General features: G+C 40.4%; 2 protein-coding genes across 6 annotated transcripts in view; one reads left to right on the plus strand and one right to left on the minus strand.

Moving 5' to 3' along the window:
• The window catches only part of BAALC (BAALC binder of MAP3K1 and KLF4), a 1,274,875-nt gene that overhangs the window by 1,188,624 nt on the left and 62,360 nt on the right, over nt 1–23,891 (minus strand). Inside the window, exon 1 of one of the 2 annotated variants that reach the window (XM_050800737.1) lies at nt 16,001–16,004. The exons of the other annotated variant lie outside the window; for it this stretch is intronic. The gene's annotated coding sequence lies outside the window, so the exon portion shown is untranslated. Of the gene's footprint in view, nt 1–16,000; nt 16,005–23,891 lie in introns of those variants that run through there. 2 annotated transcript variants of the gene reach the window in all.
• Nucleotides 1–23,891, plus strand: part of NCALD (neurocalcin delta) — a 448,039-nt gene that overhangs the window by 60,586 nt on the left and 363,562 nt on the right. The gene's annotated exons all lie outside the window — the stretch shown is intronic.

Below are 23,891 nucleotides of genomic sequence, written 5' to 3' on the forward strand. Positions count from 1 at the left end.
ATGGGCTTGGTGTTCAGGATTGTGGAGGTGGGGTGTTTAAGAGGTGATGGATTATAATTGTAACCACCTGAGTGAATGAGATTGCCTGGAAAGAAAAGAAGGAAGAGAGAAGAGAGTTTCTTTGGTGGGCGTAGATATAAAGTGAGAATAGGTAGGACAAATAAATAGAAGTTGTTTATTTCGAGCCTGGACCAAAGCCCTTCTGTCCTTAGTGAGATTCATTCTTAATTTGGGGGTTGGTGTGCTAACTCCAGGGCTCTTCTGGTCTAACTCAAATTCCCCTTCTTCCCTTGGGAATGGTCATGATCTTGGGCCTCCTGGAAAGGTTTTGTTTTTTTTTTCCTTTTTTTTTTTCAGTGCACTTTTTGAGTGGTTGTAGTCTTGGTATTTTTCTGAACTGAAACTGAAGTCCCAGCCTTCTCCCAGAACTGAATGTCTTTTTTTTTTTTTTTTTTTTTGGAGACACAGTCTCACTCTGTCACCCAGGTTGGAGTTCAGTGGCACAATATCGGCTCACTACAACCTCTGCCTCTCAGGTTCAAGTGATTCTCCTGCCTCAACCTCCCAAGTAGCTGGTATTACAGGTGCCCACCACCAGGCCCGGCTAATTTTTGTATTTTTAGTAGAAACAGGGTTTTGCCATGTTGCCTAGGCTAGTCTTGAATGCCTATCCTCAAGTAATCTGCCTGTCTCAGCCTCCCAAAGTGCTGGGATTATAGGTGTGAGCCACTGTACCTGGCCAGAACTGAATTTCTTATCCAATATTTTGTAATATGTATTTTTCAACTGGTTGCTGTTTCCCATCAAAATGTCCTCAAAATATGCTTTCCTTTATATATTTTATTTTTGTTTTACCTAATAACAATATGTTATATTCTCTATGTCAAGTTTTTAAATTTTTTTACTTATTGTAAGGATCCTGTTTGGCTTCTTGTATATTTAATAAAAAATAGAACATTTCATTTGGCAATTAGAGCTTTTACCTAACAATTAGAAGATGATATGGGTTATTTTTATATACTATTAGAAAGTCACTACTGATTTGCCCAAGTCTTATCATCCTATCAGTTCTGTAGGTTAGGGAATTCAACTCAGTTTATTCTAAACACTGTGTGTGTGTGTGTGTGTGTGTGTATTAGTATTCTATGAGCATAAGCTCCATGAGGGGAGATACTTTTGTCAGCTTTACACATTGATGTATCTCAAACATGCAGAAAAGCACCTGGCATGTAGTAAGTGCTCAATAAATATTCATTAAAAAAATTGAATAGTGTGTGTTGGGAATACAGTCAGAGGTGTTTAAAAGACATCCACATACTAGTTTCAATCAGCAAATTCTCATTGTGGCATTGTATGGCTGGTGATTAACTGAATTTTATTGATTTTATACTTTTTTTGGTTATGAGTATCTGGCATGTTTTTGCCTTCAAGTGCTTTGGACTGTGGCATTATTAATTTCTATTTATTTATTCATTTATTTAACTAATGTAGCAGGTATAAATTTCAGTCCAAAAATGGGATCTTAGCCATTCTTGAGGCCCCTTTCCGTATCAGGGTTGCACCAGAATTGAGATATGTGGAACACAGGTGAAAAGAGGGACCCAGACCTGGGCCGAGGGTCCAGACGTCCTCAATGTACCACAGTTGCACCTTGCCATGGCCTCAGGACATTGTCACCAAGTAGTGGTCAGATTCTATCCCTCTCATTGTATCTCCCAGCCCATCTAGCTGGCACTAATCCTGGTGGACAACTGTTGAAACAAACAACCTGTGAACCTCAGTGCTTAACAAAACAAATGTTTATCTTCCCTCAAGCAGTGTTAAATGTACATATTCTGATTGAACAGCTTCCCTCCAGGCACTGACTCAGGGATCCAGGCTGCTTGCATCTTGTGAAGCTACCATCCTCCAGGGCTTCACAGTTCTTCACCCCCACCATGTGGAAGGAGGAAAGAAGAATAGGAGAATGAAGTCTTTGGCTAGGCAGAGACACACATCGCTTCCTCTCACTTTCCATTGGTGAGAACTAATCACGTGGCCTCATGTAGGTGCTGCAAAGTGAGCTGGGAAAGGGCCGTAGCTGAGCAGCCAGTTCCTGGCAACAACTCGACACCATGGGGGGACTATGGCTCTTTAGTGCTTGCCCACCTATCTCTGCCACAACCCTTCTATTTTGCTGATGTCAGCTAATTTTTGCCCATATCCCTGTTGTCTTTAAGAGCACTTGGCTAATATTTTCAATGAGCTCAGACTTTAGGAAAAAAGTCAGGAAGGAAAATACCTTGCTAGCAACATCACTTGGGGCTTGAGAAACAAGGTTTTTTCCAAGAGAAGTCAGCTTGGCTACTTTCATGGAACAGGGGAGAGAGAAATTAAAAAAAAAAAAAAAGAAACACAAGTTAATTTTTAAATTAGGTATCCTGTTGTGCAAATATTTATTGAGCAGATACTATGGGCTAGACATTTAAATATGACTGTGTTCTTCCTCAAGTGGGACCCTAAGAGAGGAAAAAAACGAAGAAATATTGCAGTGCTCAAGACAGAAATGTGTTTTAAAAAGCTAGATTATTTTAGAAGTAAGAGCTAGAATGGAGGAAATCAACAGAGTGGTGGAATCTAGAGAGTGTGGGCAGGGGTAGGGAGGCAACTTTAAACTGGGTAGCCAAAGGTGGCCTTTCTAGGGATTAGAAGGTGATTTCTAGGCTGACACCTGAGACAATAGCAAATTGAGCCTTGTGAAGAACAGAGAAAAGAACATTCCAGGCAGAGAAAACAGCAGCGCAGAGGCCGTGAGATGGGATAGAGCGTGGCCTACGCAAGAAACAGGAGAGAGGCCGGAGTGGCTTGAGCATGGAGGAGAAATAGTGGATGCTGTGAATGAGGCCGGAGATGGAGGTAAAGGCCAGGACACCCAGAGTCGGCCATGGAGGGAGGGGGAGTTTTTTCCAGGTGCACTGGGCAGCCACAGGAGGGTGAAGTGGGGGAGCGTGAGATCTCCCTGATCACTGCTGGTCTGGTGCCTGTCAGTCTGTGCCCAGCCTCTTGATGCCTGATACGCTTCTACTGTGGTGTATTCCTGCGTGTAGGTACACGAAGTATTCTCTCTCTCTCACTCTCCTTTAAATATTTTGGGCTTTGGGTGGTGGTAGGTTGCAAAACTAGTTCTCATGTATGTCTGTGGGTGAAACACTGGAAGATAAAGCCACTTGTGTAGACCCAGACCGATAGAACTGGAGGACTAGAAATGGAAATGCAATTCAACGGAACAGAGCAAAGGGGGAGCCTGTGAGAAAAAGGGTTCTGGCATTGTGAAGCCAGATGGAAAATAATTGTATTAGACCAGGAAAGAGAGAAGGGCAGGAAAAACAGAGCCTGGGAGAATACGACAGGGGAAGTCTGTTTGCTAGATGTGATTTGGTTTAGTTCTTTATTCTCTACCTGCTCCCCGTTTTGTGGGGTGCCTGCTTCCTGCTGCAGGATAGTGAGGTGTGTTACTGCAATAATATCTGAAGTGGACTCTGGGGCTACACATTCCAGAGGGTATAAATGATACTGCTTAGGCTGCCTCACAGCTATGTGTTTAACTTTCTGAATCTGGCTTACGTTCTCCCATTCTTCAACAATTACCAGTTTTTTATGGTAGCAAGAGGCAGTTATGATGATTCAGAAAGATAATGCCTAGTGGTGCTTTACTAGATTCTCTTCCTGGAAAGTCCTTGTTAAAATTATGTCAAGGTCATATAAGGACAGTCGTGTGTGTGTGTGTGTGTGTGTGTTTGGGACAAAACTGATTCTGTGTCACTTTAAAAGTATACAGTTGAAGGACGAGTAAACAACAACAGCAAGGTTAAGCGTTTGAGTAACATTTTTTCAGTGATACCTGATCTGAGTTTGATATCTTGACACAGCCTGCCACTTTGGGTTCGGTTGTTATTTTAAAATGGCTTCACGTGTTTTCCTGTCACCTGAGGGGTGCTTCAGAGGCCAGCATGCTGGAAATGAGCACACGGAGAAAGAAGACACAGGCTCAGGGCTTGCACATATGAGAAGTGGACCCATTTCTCTCCATGGGTTGGGAATGGGCAGTGGTTTGGGGGACTCTATTGGAGATGGTTTGATGGGCCAAGGAGATAATTTTTTCATTTCCACTTTTAGAATCTGAAAGATTTATTTCAGTCTTCTGGACTCTTCCTTTAAAATGCAAACAATTCTGACCAGGCCATTTTCACCCAATACCTCTGTTAGAATTAGTAGAAATGAGCTTGGAGGTAGGTGTCCAGAGGCAAATGGAGATGGGCAGAGCTTAGAGGCTGGAAGGTGACGAGAACTATGGAAGGATGACATCAAGGACAATGTCAGGCCAACCGCCTCATTCATGAGTTGGGGCTGTGAGCACTCTCTTTCTGAAATGTTGTGCTTTGTTTGAAGCGTTTTCCCCAATATTTTTATTTAACATAAATTTGTGCATTTTGGTGCAGAGCTCATGCTGCTTTCCCAGAGTACAAGAAAGAATTAGGTGGAAGCTTCCTATTCAGACATGCCCCAAGGCACGTTAACCTGTGGGCACACACCCGCCTTGCTGGGGGTTTTCCCTCTCTTCTCTAAGGCCAAGTCTTGAAAGGAAATGGATTTCACAAGTTGTGTTCTTTTAAAGCTATGTCACAATGGTCACTAAATAGCTATTTGTGTCATGAATGACTGCCTCCCAGGCTATGCCTCAGTCACCTTGTTCTTCGTGTATTGTCTGGGCCGCGCACCATGCCACTCACACAGTGAGTGCCGACTGCGAGTAATGCAATAAGATTCTAGAATTGCTGAACAAATGCTTGAATAACTGTAAGATGGTATTAGAGATACAAACCTTGTCTTACCTTGGGTAAAAAGCGTACGCTGATCCTGCTAGCAAATGAATGAGATCCTAGAATGTAAAATATATTTCAGGAAGGCTGAGTGAGGAGGGAGTGGCTCTCTTGGGGACAAAAGTTATTTCTAGTTCAAAGTTATTGTGACATTTGTGGAGCACATGACCTGTGACATTTCCTTCCAGGCTTCCCCGGCCTGCCTGCCTTTTCCTCATTTCAGTATTTATTGGCCTCACCTTCAGGGAAGTGGGGAATGAAGAAATGGCTCATTTTACTACTTGTTAGTGCTGTGAGTTGGGTCCAGGAGGGTAAAACTAATAGCTGAAAAAATCCTAAGGGTTTTCTAAAGGCTTACTTATTTGTCTTCTCATGAATAATTGAGAGCCATATATAGTTATAAAATCATATATAGTTATAAAAATTGTCAAGAAACCCACAACCCACTCTTGTCTCCTTGGAAATGTGGTATGGAAATGTGCAAGAAATTTATTTATTTATTACCTTATTTTAATGTTTATTGTGGAGACAGGGTCTCGCTGTGTTGCCCAGGCTGGTCTTGAACTCCTGGCCTCAAGCGATCCTCCCAGCCTCCCAAAGTGCTGGGATTACAGGTACACACCACCTTGCCCACACTAAAATTTTACTTTTGAGGCAGCATAGCTGTGATATTTATGATATTAGTGCCTCCAGTAGCAAACTCCTGTAGCCCTGGGGAGTTTGAAATTGGGATGACATTGGATGGAGGATGCAGGTGGTAGAGAACAAAGAAAGCTGAATTCCAAACATGTGCAGCCTCAATGCCCTGACCTTTGTGTCTCTCGCCGCAATGTACTAAAGGCCTCTGTTTCGTTTGTAAGCAATCAGTCACAGAGGAATAACCTCCCAAAGGTTTGTAGCAAGCATTCCTGGGGATCTGTTGGTAGCTCGGACAGAAGGCTGAGTGCCTGGAGTTGTTCACATCCGCGCTCTGCCCGCTGTCACACTGCCCTGAGGTAACAGGCAAGCTGCAAAGCAGCTTCCTTGGGTGGTGGCGCCTGCGTATGCAGCAGTGGAAATATATGGGCGGATAAAAAAAAAAAAAAAAAAAAAAAAAAAACCTCACTGATTCACATCAGGACCAAGAAGTAATGTGACTTTTCAGATTAGCAGATCGAAATCTGTTGCAGCCGCTCAGCATTTCTATTTCAAGCCTGGAGAACATCTCTCCAACTGTTTCTTTCTTCTTTCTCCACTCCGCTTCAGCCCTCAAAGCCCCTGCTGCTTTTTAGCTTTTTGGTTCCTCCTGTGCTGTAGAGTCCATTGCCTGAGGTTTCTTGATTTTTTTTTTTTTTTTTTTTTTTTATGCCGAGGTAAGAAGAATTGTCAAATCTGGTACTCCATTGTAGGCTAGACTCCACTGAAGACACGTCAGAGAAGCAAGGCTGGGGTTCCCATAAATCCTAGTTGAATGAGCGAGGGCATGAGTGGATGGGGAGACACTTAGGGAAGAGTAAAGCGCCAAAGAATAAAGCACAGCTTCTAGGGCGCTTCCCGCTGACAACCCTCGACTTTGCACACTGGCTCAAACACGGTGTGAAGAAAGTTTTCATTCCTGTGTGGTATGTAATTTTTGTACATTTCATATCATTAGACCACCAGATTCATGGAGCAGCTACTACCCGTAGACACTGCACTTGACCCTGAGGTTTCAGAGGTTAATAAGCTTTAGCTGCTGTCCCCAAGGGGCTCTCTGTCTGTGGAAGCTGTTTGCTTCGGACCTGCATCACTTGTAGAACGTAGAAAGGGCTCAACAAGTGTCTGAGAAAGGGAGTGAATGATGTTCATACAAAGAACAAAAGAACTGAAAGTGATTCAGCAGGTATGATTTGTATTTGGTGGACCTGGGTCCAGTGGTGCCGTGGAGGTGTGGGGAGCCATCCATTCATTCTGCCTCGGCCTGCCTTGCCCTGGTGGCATCTGTTTCAGGGACATGGGGCTGGGTTAAAGGAACATATACCTGACTCGTACAAGCATCCAGTGACCCTTCCGCTGAGCCCTGGCAGTGTTGGGGAGTGGGTGTTGCTAGTACTCTCTCCTCTTGGTGTAGATATTCCCAGATTTCTGGGGCTGCAGGATAGATGAGGAAGGGTTAACTCTAGGGCAGTGACAGCTGAATATACAGCATAAACAGCATTTGGGGATGAGATCACTTCTGTTTTGGGAACCTACAGGCAAACACAGTTGCATTTGTTCGTGTAATCATTGCCTTGTTTGAGGTTGTTTATGTTTAGAAATTCGTGCTGGAATATTTATCAGTTGGGGCACAGAAACCAACTCTGGCTACTGAAGCCAAAAAGGAATCCGCTATAGGCCATGGAGCCGTTCCCAGGATTGAGGGAAAAGCATGAATTGTACATGAACCTGGTCTCAAAAGGAAGTGGGGGCAATTCTGGGGTTCTAAATCCTGGGAAACTAAGGGATAGTCTTTTCAGGACTCACCTCAGGATGAATCAGGAGCTGTTTTCCATCCTGAAGTTTTTCCCTGGAGATTCAAATTCCTGGAAGAGCAAGTTGGCTGGGTCATTCTGCCCATCCCCTTAGGTCACTAAAGGAAGTCAGGTGTGAATGCTGGGAAGGCAGAAGCTGGCAGCTGTCCACCCTGACTGTGAAACGATATTTTCTTTCTCAGGCCTCCCTCTTCCTAATCTCTCCGGTCTATTTCCTTTGAAACAGGCTTTCAAGAGTAGTTTTGAGCTTTTAGAGCATTGCTTGGGGCTGTAGTGGACATGTTGGCAACTGCGACTGGAAGAAACCATGAGAACAGCATGGAGGCAACAGATGGAAAAATTTGAAGTTTCATTTAAATAATGATCTTAAAAAATATGTCCCTTTATCTCCTTATTCCAGATCATCTGGATGATATTAATACCACAAGCACCTATTCCTCTACTCATTCATTTTTAGTGCATTTGGATTTTCTGAAGCATTGGTCGGTCCTGAGTAGAAATTCATTAATTGTCATGGTCTAATGAGAAAAAATAGGCTTAATATAAAAATAATGCATCTGCGTCAAGTATAGGCCAAATGATATCACAGAGTGCTGTTTTTAGAAGAGAGAAAAATGTTCGGGAAATGGGGTCTTTATGTGGCACGTGGCAGCTCAAGCATGATGAATGCAAGGGAATCTGGGCCATTGCAGTCAGCACCATATTCAAATCGAAAGCAGCAACTTAGTTTCAGCAAAACAATATAATCCTTTACATGGCACTAATGTTATTTTGAGTTTTATTGGCTTTGCAGTTTTGGGTTAATTTGTGCATTTATTTTATAGTGGTATGAGACTACAAGCATATAAATCATTTTGTATTTCTATATATTTAAGTGAGTTATAATAAAAATAACTGGCAACCCTGGTGGTCCTTGAGGATTTTTTTTTTCTTTAAAAGGAAAGTACCTTATTCAAGTTTTAGAAATGCTAGCCTATGGGAGATATTTGCACCCTCTCTGACTCTACCGCTATGGGAGGAGACACAGGCTAGGCTTGGTCATGTGACTTGCTTTGGCCAGTGGGATATTATCTGACATGAAAGCAGAGACTTTATAAGAGCTTGTGGATTGGCTTGGCCCCTTGTACTCCTCTCTTTCTCTAGGAGAAGATAATGTTTCAAATGCTGTTGGTTCAAAGAGGATAACAGACGTGTAGAGCCTATCTGAATCCCAGCTCAGCCAACCTGGATCAGCTAAATTATAGCCAAACAACAGATCTGTGAGCAAGAAATAAATGTTTGTTGTTGTGTTAGACTGAGATTCTGTGGTTGTGTGACACACAGCATTGTTGTGGCAATAACTGACGGATATGGTCTAGCATGTTGATGAGGTGGCCACACCCTGGAGCATGTGAGCACAGGATTTACTGAGCACTTACCATATGCCAGTCATTGTGGTGGATGCTGAGGCTACAACAGTGAACAACAAAGACCAAGTCTCAGTCCTTAGGGGGCTTCCATTCTGGTGGGTGTTCAATAATTTTTGCTTGACTATTTATCTGATGAAAGCTTTATTTTTCCTTTTCTCAGAAAGGCAGACTACCTCTACTCTGACTTTTGTTGTTTGTTTTTGAGACAGCAGCTTGCTCTGCCACACAGGCTTGAGTGCAGTGGTGCAATCATAGCTCACTGTAACCTTGAACTCCTGGGCTCAAGGGATCTTCCCCTCTCAGCCTCTCCTGCCCTCAAGTGATCCTCCCACCTCAGCCTTTCAAAGTGTTGGGATTACAGGCGTGAGCCACTATGCCCAGCTAACTTTGACATTTTTGAAAAGTGAAACATATAGGTAGATGTGATCTTATCTACATATGGATTTTATATTTAACCAAAAAGTCAAGGAATAACTTGGCTAGTGATGTCACCATTATCATCAAAATTCCCTTTGTTAAGGCATTTGCTTCTCTTGACTCATGTCTAGAAATGTCTACAAAGAATATAAAAATAGATGAAAAAATAAGAACATCATCATTTTGTCTACCAATTTTGCTCGTGGTTGATTTTGCTTTATACAAAGTTTTGACTGGGTTCCATAACTAAAAATAATCTCCCTGTGTACGTGAAATTTCACCAGGGTAGATGCGCTTGTATTTATGCACGGCTGAAAATTCTGCCGAGTATGGAGGTCTGTGGCGGCTGGGCTGGAATGAAAACACAGTCCTGGGAGGGGATTTGAATGTAATGTTGAATACATTTAAAAATATTATTCAAATGACTGCAAAAGTTCATTTTTATGAATTTAGGACTATTGGGAATCAGCAGCAAAATTTCACATTTCTTGTTTCATGGAGAGCAGGGCTGAAATGCAGCTGCATATATTATATTCAGCTCTCGGAGGCCTTAAAGCAGCAAAGCCCATTTCAGATTTAACTTGAAGGAGTTGTCTAGGCCAGCGCTGGGTAGCTAGTAATAAATAGCAGGCAGTTTTGAAAAATAATCTGTTGCACTCTGGAATGTGGTGAAATTTGGAATATTTTTGCTTTGGTGACCAGCTCCCTTTTGTTTAGGTCCCAATGTCAGTGGTCCAGGGGGGTGGGGTGGGGTAACCCTATGGACACAGTCATGAAGTACTTGGATGTCCATCAGAGCCATAAAAGAGATTTATCCATTCATCCTGGGGACTCCTTCCTATAAGTGGGTATCTGTAGTTCTCAGAGAGAATCTGATGCTTTCTCCCTGCTCATTCTGCAGATGGTCATTCTGTAGAGACTCAGCTTGACTCACTGTAGTCTTCTGGATGGGATTTCTTGTTCTTTCTCCAGATCCTCTGCTTTATCTCACTGAGTTTTCACTTTTGGGGAGGGGAGAAAGGAGTAGATTGTTTGGGTGTGGGATGTGTTGTCGGGGCAGGAGTCTCGGACATCTCTAAGTCTGAAAGAGCACGATCAAGCTAAATCGTGGAAAATGAGGAAAAGTGGCTTTTGTCGCTTTGTTTCCAGATGTAAATAACACTGCCAAGCCACGCAGAGTTGGAAGAGAATTTTAGGTATATTTTGGAAATGTTAACCATATTGTTTCACCTTGTCCTCATTCTTTTTGCTGCTTTCCCACTTGCTTAGAAACAATGTTTTACTTCTGGTAAAGAAGTTAATGTTTTTGTTTTTTTTGGTTTGAGTTAAGCCTGAAGTACTCGGGACACAGATGACTGATTGTAATGCAATCTTGTCAGATCTGCCCTCAAATCTGTTGAATTTTCCATACTTGTCTGACAGTCCTGTGCTTCCCAGGCCCACATGCTGTGGCTGATCTGTTTTAATCATCAAGCTCTGGGGTTCAGTCAAGGGAGAGGTGTTGCCATTGTCAATGGAAAAGAATAAGCATTGGGAAACCTGAAGCTAAATGAGGGTCTGGTTCCATCAGAAATAGTTCTGGGTGGTCAGGGAAAGGAGGAAGGAAATTAGTATTTACCTAATCCTACCTCACCCAGCCAGTGCCTGGACTCAGAAGTGAGGTCTCAGACTGGTTGTCCAGAGAAGCCAGAAGTGGTCAGAACCAGAGATCCAGGGTGATCTATGACCTAGAACATTGGTTTTCAAAGTGTGTTCTCTAACCAGCATCGTCTGTATCACTGGAACTTGTCAGAAATACAACTTGAGGCCAGGCGTGGTGGCTCATGCCTGTAATCCCAGCATTTTGGGAGGCCAAGGTGGGCAGATCACAAGGTCAGGAGATCGAGACCATCCTGGCTAACACAGTGAAACACTGTCTCTACCAAAAATACAAAAAAAAAATTGGCTGGGCGTGGTGGCACATGCCTGTAGTTCCAGCTACTCGGGAGGCTGAGGCAGGAGGATCACTTGAACCTGGGAGGCGGAGCTTGCAGTGAGCCGAGATTGTGCCACTGCACTCCAGCCTGGGTGACAGAGCGAGATTCCATCTCAAACAAACAAACAAACAAACAAACACCAAAAAATACCACAAAACTTCATGGCCCTACTCCAGACCTGCTGCATCAGACACTCTGAGGGTAGACCCCCTGGCAGCTGGGTTTTACCAGGCCCTCTGGTGGATCCTGATGCCTGCAAAGTTGGAGAACCACAGTCCTATCTTTAGATAGTTAAAGGGCACTAAGAACCCCAAAATCTGTCACTTAAGACTGGGACAGGGAGTGGGGTGTTCAGGTCTCACCAAAGAAAAGAAGACTTTTCCCTTCCTACCTAATAGTTAACAAACTTAGCAGATAATTCTTATGAGATCATTAAACACTCAATCTTTTTCTTTCCTAAATGGTACTGTAGCATAGCAGTGATTCATGGAATATTATAAACCTAGAAAAATGAGTATTCGGATCCTATTTTGATATTTTACAAATGGTTTTACATGTTTATAGCCTGATTTCATTTCTGTTTGCCTTGACTTCTTTTAGAATTCCAGTCTGTAACTAGAAGTGTTATAAACATCCTTTCATCCATTTGTTCGTTCAGATATCAGGGACTGCCTGCTATGTGTTAGACCCTGAACTTAGATGAGAACACATGGTCTTTGCTATTAAAGATACATAGTATAGGGAGATGATGGAGTTCTGTTTATAATAATAATCACAATATACCCACTTGAGGTGAATATTTGAAGATTTGGAAGCAAAGAGGATGGAGTAGCCCATCAAAGAACCTTACAAGAGGATGTCCTTGGAAAGTCCTCATGGAGAAGATGATATTTGAGGAACAGAAGGGAATGAAACATTTACCATGTAGTAGAGGTAGGAGAGAATGTTCTAGGTAGAGGGGAATACATATGGAACTATATTTGCTGTAACAAAGTACCACAAACTTGGTAGATTAAACAATACAAATTTATAACTGTAGATCAAAAGTCTGACGTGGGTCTCATTGGGCTAAAATCAAGGTGTTGGCAGAGTGCATTTCTTTCTGGAGGCTTTAGGGGACAATCAATTTTTGTGCCTTTTGCAGCCAAGAAAGGCCATCTGCATTCCTTTCCTTGTAGCCCTCTGCTTCATCTTCAAAGATAGTAACGGTGGACAGAGTGCTTCTCGCACTGCCGTTTGTTTGGTTTTCTGGACTCATGTGATTAGGTTGGACCACCCTGAAAAACCTATGATAATCTGCCCATCTCAAGGTCATTTATCTTAAGTATATCTGCAAAGTCCTTTTTTGCCATGGGGAGAAATATACTCACAATGTTCTGAGAATTAGACCATGGGGCATCTGCAGGCCATTATTCTGCAGCCACCATGGATGCCTGAGAGTGTAGACTGTTTTAGAAAGAAAAAGAAAGCCCAGTGTAACTGTGCCAAGGCCAACAGTGAGGGAGAGTGCTGCTGAGAAATGGAAATGGTGTGTGGCAAAATGGAACAGGTGACGCTCTCAGCAGAGGTCCGAATTTTAAAAATATCAGTGGCTGACTTAATTCAGTTGATTATTTTAAAGAAGCAATTTCTTTCTTTGTGGGGGAAAAATGAATGGCGCCCAGAGGGACAGGTATAGGTAAGTAGAAAACATTCCGTTTCTTCTTTTTCTAGTTTTTCTTATTTTATTTATCTGTCTAACTCACTGATCCAGAAATTTATTGGGTAAGCCACTGTGAATGACAGGAGTTTGGGTGCAATAGATATGCCTTTCAATAAAAAACTAGTCATTGAATTGCTATAGTAAAAAACTTTATATTCACATTGCCTGAGGGGTGCATTCGTGCAGTAAAATAATGGTAAATCTTGCTCACCTTCCTTTCTAACCGTGTTGTTTGACCTGTGTTCTCATTCTTTTAGCTGCTTTCCCAGTTAAAGATGGCACATCATAAAAGGAGACCTTGCTGGCTATTTTAAATCTCCTAACATTTAAATCTCTCAGCTGGAAAATTATCTTCCTTAGTACTCTGGAATGCATCTTCAAATGTTCATCAGCTGATATTTATTGAATACTTTCTGTGAGCAATAGGGACTTTAAATTGACTGTAACCTACACACCCTTTTCTGATCCAATCTCCAGCAAATATTTTATTGTATTAAAAGCTCAGACTCTAAGAGCTTAGTATTCAAGTGCTTCATGCCTCAAAACTACCTTGATTATTGTTATTCAAAATTTTTTTTCCTTAAAGGTTCACCCCTGGGAAAGGATAAGAGGAAAGGAAAGTTAGGCAGTGAATGTAAGCTGGATCTGAGAGATAAATGTGGAGAGTGTGGAATTAAAAGAAGTAATTTTAACCCAAACTGGGAAGAGTAGTAAATCATATGGTCACGTTGTGAAAGCATGGGCTTTGGAAGAAGGCTGACTTGAATTTAAATCCTAGCTCATCAAGGCAGGTGGAAATCTAAAATGAAACAGTTATTTTTCAGTAGAGACTGGAGCATGAAAATTTTAGCAACATATATTTCTATCAGGAAAACTATAAAATATAGCCAAACGTGCCCAGAAACAACTTCTATTAAATATCTGGTTGTGCATTGCAAATCTTCTTTGGTATACTCACAGATGCTGAGGTCGTAAGTTGAAGAAGTCTATAAATAGCACTCTTCTTTCCTGCTTGAGTTTAAAACTAATTAAGAAAGAGATACAGGAGTCAGACTGATGAGAAATATCTATCTGTCTGTCTGTCTATCTATCTATCTATCTATCTATCTATCTATCTATCTATCTACATGTACGTGTGTGTGTGTGTGTGTGTGTGTGTGTGTGAACTAGCCAAGTAGAAGGGAGAATGTTCTAGGCAGAAGGAAAACCATGTGCGAAGGCCCAGAGGCAAGGGGGAGCATGTAGAGTAGAGAAATTACAGACTTTTTGGTGTGGCTTAACATGAGGTACCCACAAATGAGGCCAGAGGAGTAAGCAAGGGCAGATTACAAAAGGCTTTGTAGGTCACTTTAAGAGTTTTCACTTGATCATAGGGTTGTTAGGAATGTTTGAGGGACAGCTGTCAGGACTCTTGGTGAAATCCTTGTAGCAGTTACTGTCAGACTCCACTTTCTTCTCAATAAATGCAGAGGTTGTATCTCTAACATACTATAAGCACTTGAAGTGATGGCTGCATAGCCTGTGGTCTTGTTTCTCAGCATGAGTACTCGATGATGTAAATCCTGTCTTCATCCAGTGTTTAAGAAATAGAGTGAAGTCCTGAGCCATGAGAATTGCTTACTAACTGAGGTGCTCCAGCTCGAGTGCCTGGACTCGAGAGCCGTAGGTGTACGGCATTAGGCTTCTTTCTCTAAAGAGACTTTAAGTCTCATCAACTAGGATGGGACAATGGAACAAGTCTTTGGTCAGATAGAGAGGGAGGATGAAGGTGTGGTAGCTCCTTGTGATTTCTCTCAGCTCAGGAAACCTGTGGCCAAGATGGAGGACTCTAGTCCATGGGACAGCCTGGCATCCTCACCATGACCAGCCAGCTCCATGGGGAGACTCTGGATGGTTTATTCAGTTGTTCAATTGTGTATCCACCCATTCCTTCAAAAATACACTGACTGCATTTACTGACTATTACTATTGAAATATAGGTGTGCAAGGGTCTGTAATGAACATTGAGGAAGGCATATATTATCACCGTTTTGCAGATCTGAAAGCTGGCACCCAAAGAAACCAGGTGACTTCCTCATATCTTGTGGCTCTTTAAAAGGGCAGGCTCAAAGTTCTGACTTGAGTTTTCTTCTCCCTAAAGCTCAGGCGCTTAAAACACACACATAAACAAATAAGCAAAAACAAACATAAGCCCCATTGTTCTTAATAGAGAAGGTACACAAATTCTTTCTCAAAAATTGAGAAAATAATGCAGTTAAATCATTCCATATGTCTTATGATATTATTTTGCCTTTTGGACAATTTCTAAGATGTGGAATTGTTTAGTTCAAAAGTATAGAAAATGTTAAAGCTTTACAAATGAATCTGGCAGACTGACCTCTGGAAGAGTGCCAAGTTACCTGCCAGAAATTCATGTTCTTCATTATACGACACTCTAAGAGATCACTGAGGATGTAATGAAACATACCTCTCGGTGTTTGTTTTGTGCCAACCATGAGCTCCCTGTGATGAATTTGAAGGGCTCTGTTTTGATCTACAGTAGGGGGCAGGAAAAATGAGGCTTTAAAAGTAGTTTAGTTCATCAAGACCCAGTAGGAAATAAAAAGAACACAATAAGAAAGCTGAGGAAGAAATTTGATTTCAGTTTACTTCTGTTGCAATCAACTGTTCATTGTGAAATTTCACATAGTCGTGTGTTGTGTGTTTAAGAATGAGAGTGGTCCTCTTACCAACTGCCTAATGACTGACAAATATCCACCATTTGTTAATTTGGTGGAAAAAGAGTAAATCAAGCTATGTCTGAGTCAATGGACTATTCAACAGAACCGGCTGGTTCCATCCAAAGGGCTCATTTGGCACCACCATATGCAGGGTAGAAGTGCTAGAAACAAGGCAGGCATTTTATGTGGCAAGTTGCTTAAAATAAAAACAGTGAAACGTATAGTTTTATGTCCTTATTCATAGCTAATATTTGTATTTGTCAAGCACTTATATGAAGACACTGTTCTAGCGGCTTTCTTCTCTTTATGTCGTGAATGTAGGCTTTTTGCTCTGGCTGTGAGGACAACAGGCCATTTTTGGGTGGCTGGTAAGCAGGAGCAGTGACTGCTCCTCCCAAGGCAATGGAGTCCCAAAGTGCTAGGCATGGCCCCCACCGGCTTCTTTTTTTTTTTTTTTTAAACATATCATGAATGAATATGACTTAGGTCTCTCTCTCATTCTTGAATGATTTGAGATAGATTTGAAATTGTCTCACTTAGTGGCATCTTTGTGTAAATGCACTTGGCAATCATTTTGGTCCACTCGGCAGATTCCCAGTGGGTTTGGCTCTGCAGTCCTTCCAGGTTGTTCTTCTGAGGCCAGGTCACAGGATGAGTGACCTGGATATTGACATATTGCTCCTCACAGCGACTGCAACATCTCTACTCCCAGCGGCAGCCTGAGAGAGCACCCTCTGTCTACATCTCATCGACACTGGGTGAATTTTAAGAATACCCCCCACTGCCCGATCTGATGGTTCTGGAGGGGACTTGTATTAGTCAGTGTTTTTCAGAGAAACAGAATCAATAATATGTGTGAGTGGATACAGAGACAGAGATAGAAATATAGAGATAGAGATATAGAGATAAAGATAGAGCTTATCTATCATCTATGAATATATATCATCCTATCTATCTATCTATCTATCTATCTATCTATCTATCTATCTATCTATTGGAAGAGAAAGAGAGAGACATATCACATGGATCCTGGCAAGTCTGAGATCTGTAGGGCAGACCAGCAGTCTGGAGACCCAGAGAAGAGCTGATGTTGCTAAAGTCTAAAGGCGGTCTGAATTCTTTCTTGGGGGACCTCAATCTTTTCTGCCTAAGGAGTTCAACTAATTGGACAAGGCTCATCCAAATTATCTTGTTTAGTTATTTATTTTTATATATTTAAGGGGTACAGGTGCAAGTTTCTTACATGAATATACTGTGTAGTGGTGAAGTTGGCCACCCACATTATCGAGGGTAATCTGCTTTACTGTAATTCTACAGATTTAAAAAGCTAATCCCATCCAAAAAATACCTTTACAGTGACATCTAGACCGGTATTTGACCAAATATCTGGGTATGGTGGCCTCGCCAAGTTAATATGTAAAATTAACCATCAAGGGACATTATTCATTTTGTAAACCTCCCTGCCTCTGAGACAATGGCTTGCACATGGTAATCATGTTCAGTGCATGTGTTTCTGACTCAACGTGTGAGTGAATGACTGAAAGAAAGATCTGACTCTGCTTCTATCTTAGTTCTTTACCTGTATGGGATGCCATGAGGGTCAATGAGGAAAATCACAGTTGACATGTTCTACTATGTTAGAAAGAAAGATGTAAAGCGTTTCAAATTGTGTAAGGATCACATATGGATAGAATTGGGAGAGCATTCAATTTGTATGTGAATAAAGAGTTAAGCTTTTTTGTGCATAGTTGGGTAGCTTCCTTATATATATTTTATCTAAATTGGCAAATCAATTTTAAGACTGAGAGTCCTTAAAAATATGCATTTGTGTGTCAGTAAAAGTAAAGTATAAATACATAAAAAATGAGAGGCCATTGCAATCCTAAAAGATTACTGATTCAAAGTCAAAGAGAAACAACATCTAACTCCTCTGGTATATGTTACTGTTACTAGGTGGTTAACATTGCCAGCTCTGGAGCTGAATTGTCTGGGATTCTGGCTCCACTGTGTATTAGCTTCATGTCTCGGTTTTCTCCACTGTAAAATGAGAATAACAATGATCAGCCTCACAAAGCTGCTGTGAGGATTAAATGCATCACACATGGAAAATGCTGCATCCAGTACCTGACGTATGGTAAATGGTCGAGCAGTGTTACTCATAGCACCTCTCTCCCTACTTAACTGCTTTTACAGTCAGTTAAGAATAGAAATTACATTTTTAAATATTCCAATTAAAAATATTTCCTATTTAAATCTATATTTAAAATACCGAATACATATTTAATATTAGTGTTTACTATTTAAACATCTCTTAATGTTGAGAGGACATATTAAATTAGATATTAAAGAAATCAAGATTTCTTCATTAGGTTTGAATTTCATAAGACATGAAATGAGATTATGATATATGGTGAATTTTTAAACATACATACAACGAGTTTCTGGGCATATTGCTGTTTATATTTGCAAATTGGGAGCTTCTCCTTGTAGGATTCTATAGTTCACTCCAGTAGAAGGATCTGGCTCCTGTTTATGTGTGACTATGAAATGTTTTGAGATTTCTTTCAGGGCAAACTCTGGCCTGTGGGCTCAGTTTGGCCCAATACTTGTTTTTATATGACCCTCAGGCTAAGAATGGTTTTAACGTTTTTAAACGGCTGGGAAAAACATCAAAAGATGGATAATGTTTCATGATACATAAAAATTACATGAAATTTAAATTTCAGTGTCCATAAATGAAATTTGGCGGGAACACAGCCACACTGATTCGTTTGTGTCTTCTCTGTGGCTGTTTTTGTGCTACAACTACAGAGCTGAGTAATTTCAACAGGCTCAGAATGGCCTGCAAAGCCTAAAATATTTACTCTCTGGCCTTGAGGAGAAAAGTTGGCCAATTTCATGCCTGTTTCATTTCAAATGTGGGAAAGCAAAGCTGAAGCGGTGAGATTCAGCTTTGTCCGTTTTGGAAACTGTTACCAGGTAGGGGAAGAGATGGAAGTCTTTAAGGAAAATAAAGTTCCTGAATTATGTGTGGATTTAACCACTTCAAGCTCTCCTTACCTTCCAAGATAACACAAGTGAGAATACTTTTGAGAGGGAGAAGTCCTCTATGGCAGAAAGCCTGATGCCTTCAGAGTTGACACCAAAACGTTGTCATGGCAGGTGGGTCTGCTGTCCAGGCAGTCGAGAGGGAGCCTGTGAATGGAGTTCTGTAATGTGTGATTTTCATGAGGTCCTAATGCATTAGATAAAATGTGCCTAACCCAGTGGGGGGTTTTTCCTTTGGATTTCCATACTCTTAGGATATAGTATTTTCAACTGTGTCATCAAGATTGATCTGCTGCAATTACTGAGATCTGCAGCACATGTTATCAACACATTGGAAGAACTAAGAAGCCTTTTCTTAAAAACTAAAAAAAAAAAAAAAATTATCTTAAGCTGCCAACCATGAAATGCTTTAAAAATAGTTCTTTGTATAACTTCATAAAGTGCTTCTGAGAGATTCTTCCCATTTACCTGGTGTTGATAAAAACCCAAAGAACATTAAATTCGGTTTCTTTGCAGATAGAAAAAGTCTGGTGGGTTTCATTCTCTGGGCAGGTCGCAGTTTGGAATTGTGCATTCTTCTGCCCATTTGAAGTTCTATTTTAGTTTTTGTTGAAATTTCTCTTTCAGCATAGTTCCTTGTTATTGTTCAGAATGAATACCCTAGAGGAATATCTTCCAGAAGTCTTGTGTTTTAAACATACTGAAGTAATGAAACGTGATAACTTGGCGCACTGTAGTTTGGATTTTGCATAGCACACTATGATTTTGGACTTCTGTGTTCTGATAGCTTAGTCATGAGCTGAAAGGGCTCAAAGCTATTGCCCTTCAAAGTACAGTGCTGCTGAATAACCCAAATGTCAGCCCTGCAACACTGGAAAAGCAGCAGCAGCTGAATTAGCAGAATGCATTTGAGATGCATCCATGTAAATGAGTTTGAGATTCATCCGTTCACCTTTTATAAACCAGTTGACAAAAGAAAGAATAATTTTGCAGAAAAGGCAGTTTTATATTTTTATAACAATGAAAAAAATGAGTAAAAGGTTTTAAGAACAATTGAGATGACTAGGTAAATTGACAAGATTAGAAACTGTGAGAATTGCTTTGGGGAGTGCAAAGGCTACTGTGGTCCAGCCACACCGAGCTCTCATAAGTACCATGTACGGAGACCTGTCCATGTCCTTTCCACACATTAGCTCATTGATCCTCACCATTGCATTCCAGGCAGGAGTTACTAGCTGCATTTTGTAAATAGAACTTCAGGCACTAAGAGGTTAAACAACTTGCTTAGGGTCACACTGGTGCTAGGAGTAGAGACAGGATCCAAACCTAGCACCTGGCTCCAGAAAATCAGTCAGGCTAACTGAAATTTACAAGCAGGTCAAAACAAGACTGGGAAGAAAGGACACTTTTGGGGGTTGAGAGACAGGGCAGAGAGAGTTGGCTTGGACCTCACATTCAGGCTTTGGACATTTCTTCCAAATGAGAGTATATAAACACGTGTGACATTTTTTGGGTGATTTTATATAAAAATTACTTTGCATATATGTTGTATATATAGCATATACTATATATTTTGGTATATATAGCATATATAAAATTATATTTACAAAAATATATAGTATATGCTATATATACAAACATAATTGATAGAATATATTATATATACAAATGTATAATGTATGATATTTAAAGTATATACTATATTAAAAATATAAATGTAGTATAATTTTTGTCATCTTTTTAGTGTTTTTAATAAAATGAGACCCTAAAAAAATTGGAAGTGCTGCATTTCTGTCTTCCCCTGAGAGGTCCTATAACATATTATTGAAGTAATATCACTATTTAATACATAGAATCAATAAAAACCTTGCATAATGGGTAGTTATTTCACTTTTTAGTATTTCACCTTGCAGTATCAATTACATAACATTAACTCTGTTCATTTAAAATATTCCAAAATAAATATATGACTATGTCCTGATTGTTTTACTCAAAAATGAGATTATTAAGAGAATGAAAAGACAAGTTATAGATGTGGAGAAATCTTTGAAAAACACTTATTTGATCAAGGACTCATATCCAAAATCTACAAAGAATTTTTAGAACTCAACGATAAGAAAACAGCTCAGTTTTTAAAAAATGGGCAAAAGGTCTGAAAAGATACCTCACCAAAGAAGATATATAGATGGCAACCATGGAAAGATGGTTAGCATAATCTCTCATTACGGACTGTAGATTAAAACAGCAATGAGATACCACTACACATCTACAATTCAGTATGCGGACACCAACCAAATGCTGGTGAGGATGTGGAACAACATGAACTCTCATTCATTTCTGGTGGGAATGCAAAATAGTACAGCCACTTTGGAAGACAGGATGCTTGTTTCTTACTTACAAAACTAAATATACTCAAACCATTTAATCTAGCGATTATATTTCTTGGTATTTGCCCAAATGAATCGAAAACTGAAGTATATTAAAACACCTGCTCGTGAATGTTTACAGCAACTTTACTTATACCTGACAAAACTTGGAAGCAACCAAGATGTCCTTCAGTAGATGAATGAATAACCGATGATACATCATACAATGGAATATTTTTTTCAGCGATAAAAGGAAGTGAGCTATCAAGCCATGAAAAGACATAGAGGAAACTTAAATGCATGCCATTGTCCCTCGGTATCCATGGGGGATTGGATCCATGCGGTTGGCCCTTTGGAATCTGTGCATGTGGAAAGTTGCCTCTTTCACTCTGCATCCTCGGATTTCATGTCCCTTAAGACTGTTTATTTTTTCAGATGTTGGTTGAAATTGCAGATGTGGAACTGTGGATATAGATGGCTACTGGCTGTGGGATCCTGAGTGATTTACCTCCGTGTTTTTCATCTCTAAAATGGAGGAAAAGGCCAAACCTACCATTAATAGATCTGTGAGGATTAAATTAAGATACATAAAGTGCCTCACATATGATAAGCAGACAAATTATAAACTTTTACTTTTCTCTTCCAATGGAATTGGAGGAGCATTAAGGCTGTTACAGGCTTTGCACTCCTTATCCTAACTCTTCCACCACCACCAGTTTAAGTAGTAAGGAAAAGTTGAGTTAGAGGCAGCTGTGTACTGAAGGGTAAGAGGCAACTAAGTCTTTAGTTCTGTTTGACCTGGTTAAAACAAGGCACCTCCCCTTACAGAGTCCCCATAGAAGTCATTGTTTCGAAGTAGAAGTGTGTGCGTGTATTTTTTGGCGCTTATTTCTCTTCTTCAAATAGAAGAAAGTACATAAGGAGGCAAAACCCACAAACAAATTCAAAACATTTAATGAAACCTCTGACACACACATATATACATGTCATGTATACACAGCAATTCAGCTCAACTGCAGGTAAATGAAAACATGCAGTTCTCCCCTATAGATATTTCCCATGTTGGCTGAAACAGTCTGCTCATAGCCAAGTGGCCACTTGTGTTATTTACTCTTCTCCTGTTCTGCTGGCGAAGAAGGCTGTGAACCCCGCTTCCAGTCCAGAGAAAGAGTCTCTGAGTGGTCAGCAGCAACAGTACACACAAGAGACCATTCCCCAGGGACCCGTCAGGGAAGCCACATCTGAGTTAGTGCTGGATGAACAAAGGGACACTAATATGCTATCAAAAGGTGAGTCTTGGGCTAATAGAACTTCTCAGAGAATTGCCTTTACTGAGTTATATTTTCCTGCAATATTGCCTGCTTTTATGGAGGAAGAGAGAGACAGGAATTACTTGAGCAATCCTGTATCTTTGGTGAAGCCTGCACACCAATTTGATTGATATCTTGGTCAAGAAATAAATAACAACAGATGCTGTGTATAACTTAAAGCCCCAGTATTTTTAGTCTTTAGTTAATTAATTATATTTTTATTTTTTGCCTTAGGTGGAAAGCTTTAATCAATCTTCTAACTCAGAAATTTGGTGCTTAGAGACCTTTCTTCTATCATTTTTTTCCCTAAGTGATCTCTATTCTTTATGATCCTTAAATGTCTTAAGCACAATCTAGTCTATGAGCCCTTCAAACCCTCTCAAAAGCTGGTAAGAATAAATCTTAAGTAAATGTAAAAATAGTGTCATATCCCCAAGTGGGCAGAGACTCTCCAAACCTCTTGATCTCAACCCTTTTATTTAAATCACAGAGACATTTGGTTTTAGAACTGGAGGGTTCCTGTATTACAGATTTTTTCCTGAAAAAAATGGGAAGAATAATAATAGTACCTACTGGGCAAGATTGTCAGAAGAAGTAAATTACATAAAGTGTATATAAAAGGCTTGGGCTAATGCTTGATCCCTGATAAATGCTCAATAAATGGCACCTTTTATTGTAATTTTCTTTCACCAGGATCGTTAGCATGTTCTATTATAAATGCTCTAGGTCTGCAGTAATAAAGTAGCTGCAGGGCCCATGTGACTATTTAAATTTAAATTAACTAGGATAAAACAAAGGTTAAATTTCAGTTTCTCAGTTGCTTTAGCCACATTTCAAGGGCTCAATACCACACATGGCTAGTGGCTACCATACCAGGCAGTGAAAACATAGAACCTTTTCATCATCACAGGAAGCTTTCATGGACAGTGCTGCTCTAGAGTATATCAACGGCATTGGAAATTCATAAGCCAAGAGTGTCTTTCAAATATCAGCTAATTAATGAACTAATATCATGTCAGATATCACCTCTATAACATTTAAAAATACTTATTGTGCTATTATGAATAGTGCTGCAATGAAGATGAAATCAACCTAAGTGCCCATCAATGACAGATTGGATAAAGAAAATGCAGTACGTATACACCATGGAATACTATGCAGCCATAAAAAAGAATGAGATCGTGTCTTTTGCAGGAACACCAATGCTACTATTATTCTTAGCAAACTAATGCAGGAACAGAAAACCAAATACTACATGTTCTCACTTACAAGTGGAAGCTAAAAGATAAGAACCTATGAACACAAAGAAGGAAACAACAGACACTGGATTCTATTTGAGGGTGGAGGATGGGAGGAGGGAGAGGAGCAGAAAAGGTAACTGTTGGGTACTGGGCTTAACACCTGGGTGATGAAATAACGTGTACAACAAACCCTCAGGACATGAGTTTATTTTTGTAACAACTATGTAACAAACCTTCGTATGTACCCCCTGAACCTAAAATAAAAGTTTAAAAAAAAAAAAAGGGAAAAAAACTCATTGTGAGCCAGGCATGGTGGCTCACGCCTGTAATCCCAGTACTTTGGGAGGCTGAGAT

Source organism: Macaca thibetana, chromosome 8 (genome assembly GCF_024542745.1).
Source record: "Macaca thibetana thibetana isolate TM-01 chromosome 8, ASM2454274v1, whole genome shotgun sequence".
In the NCBI taxonomy this organism is placed as follows: domain Eukaryota; kingdom Metazoa; phylum Chordata; class Mammalia; order Primates; family Cercopithecidae; genus Macaca; species Macaca thibetana.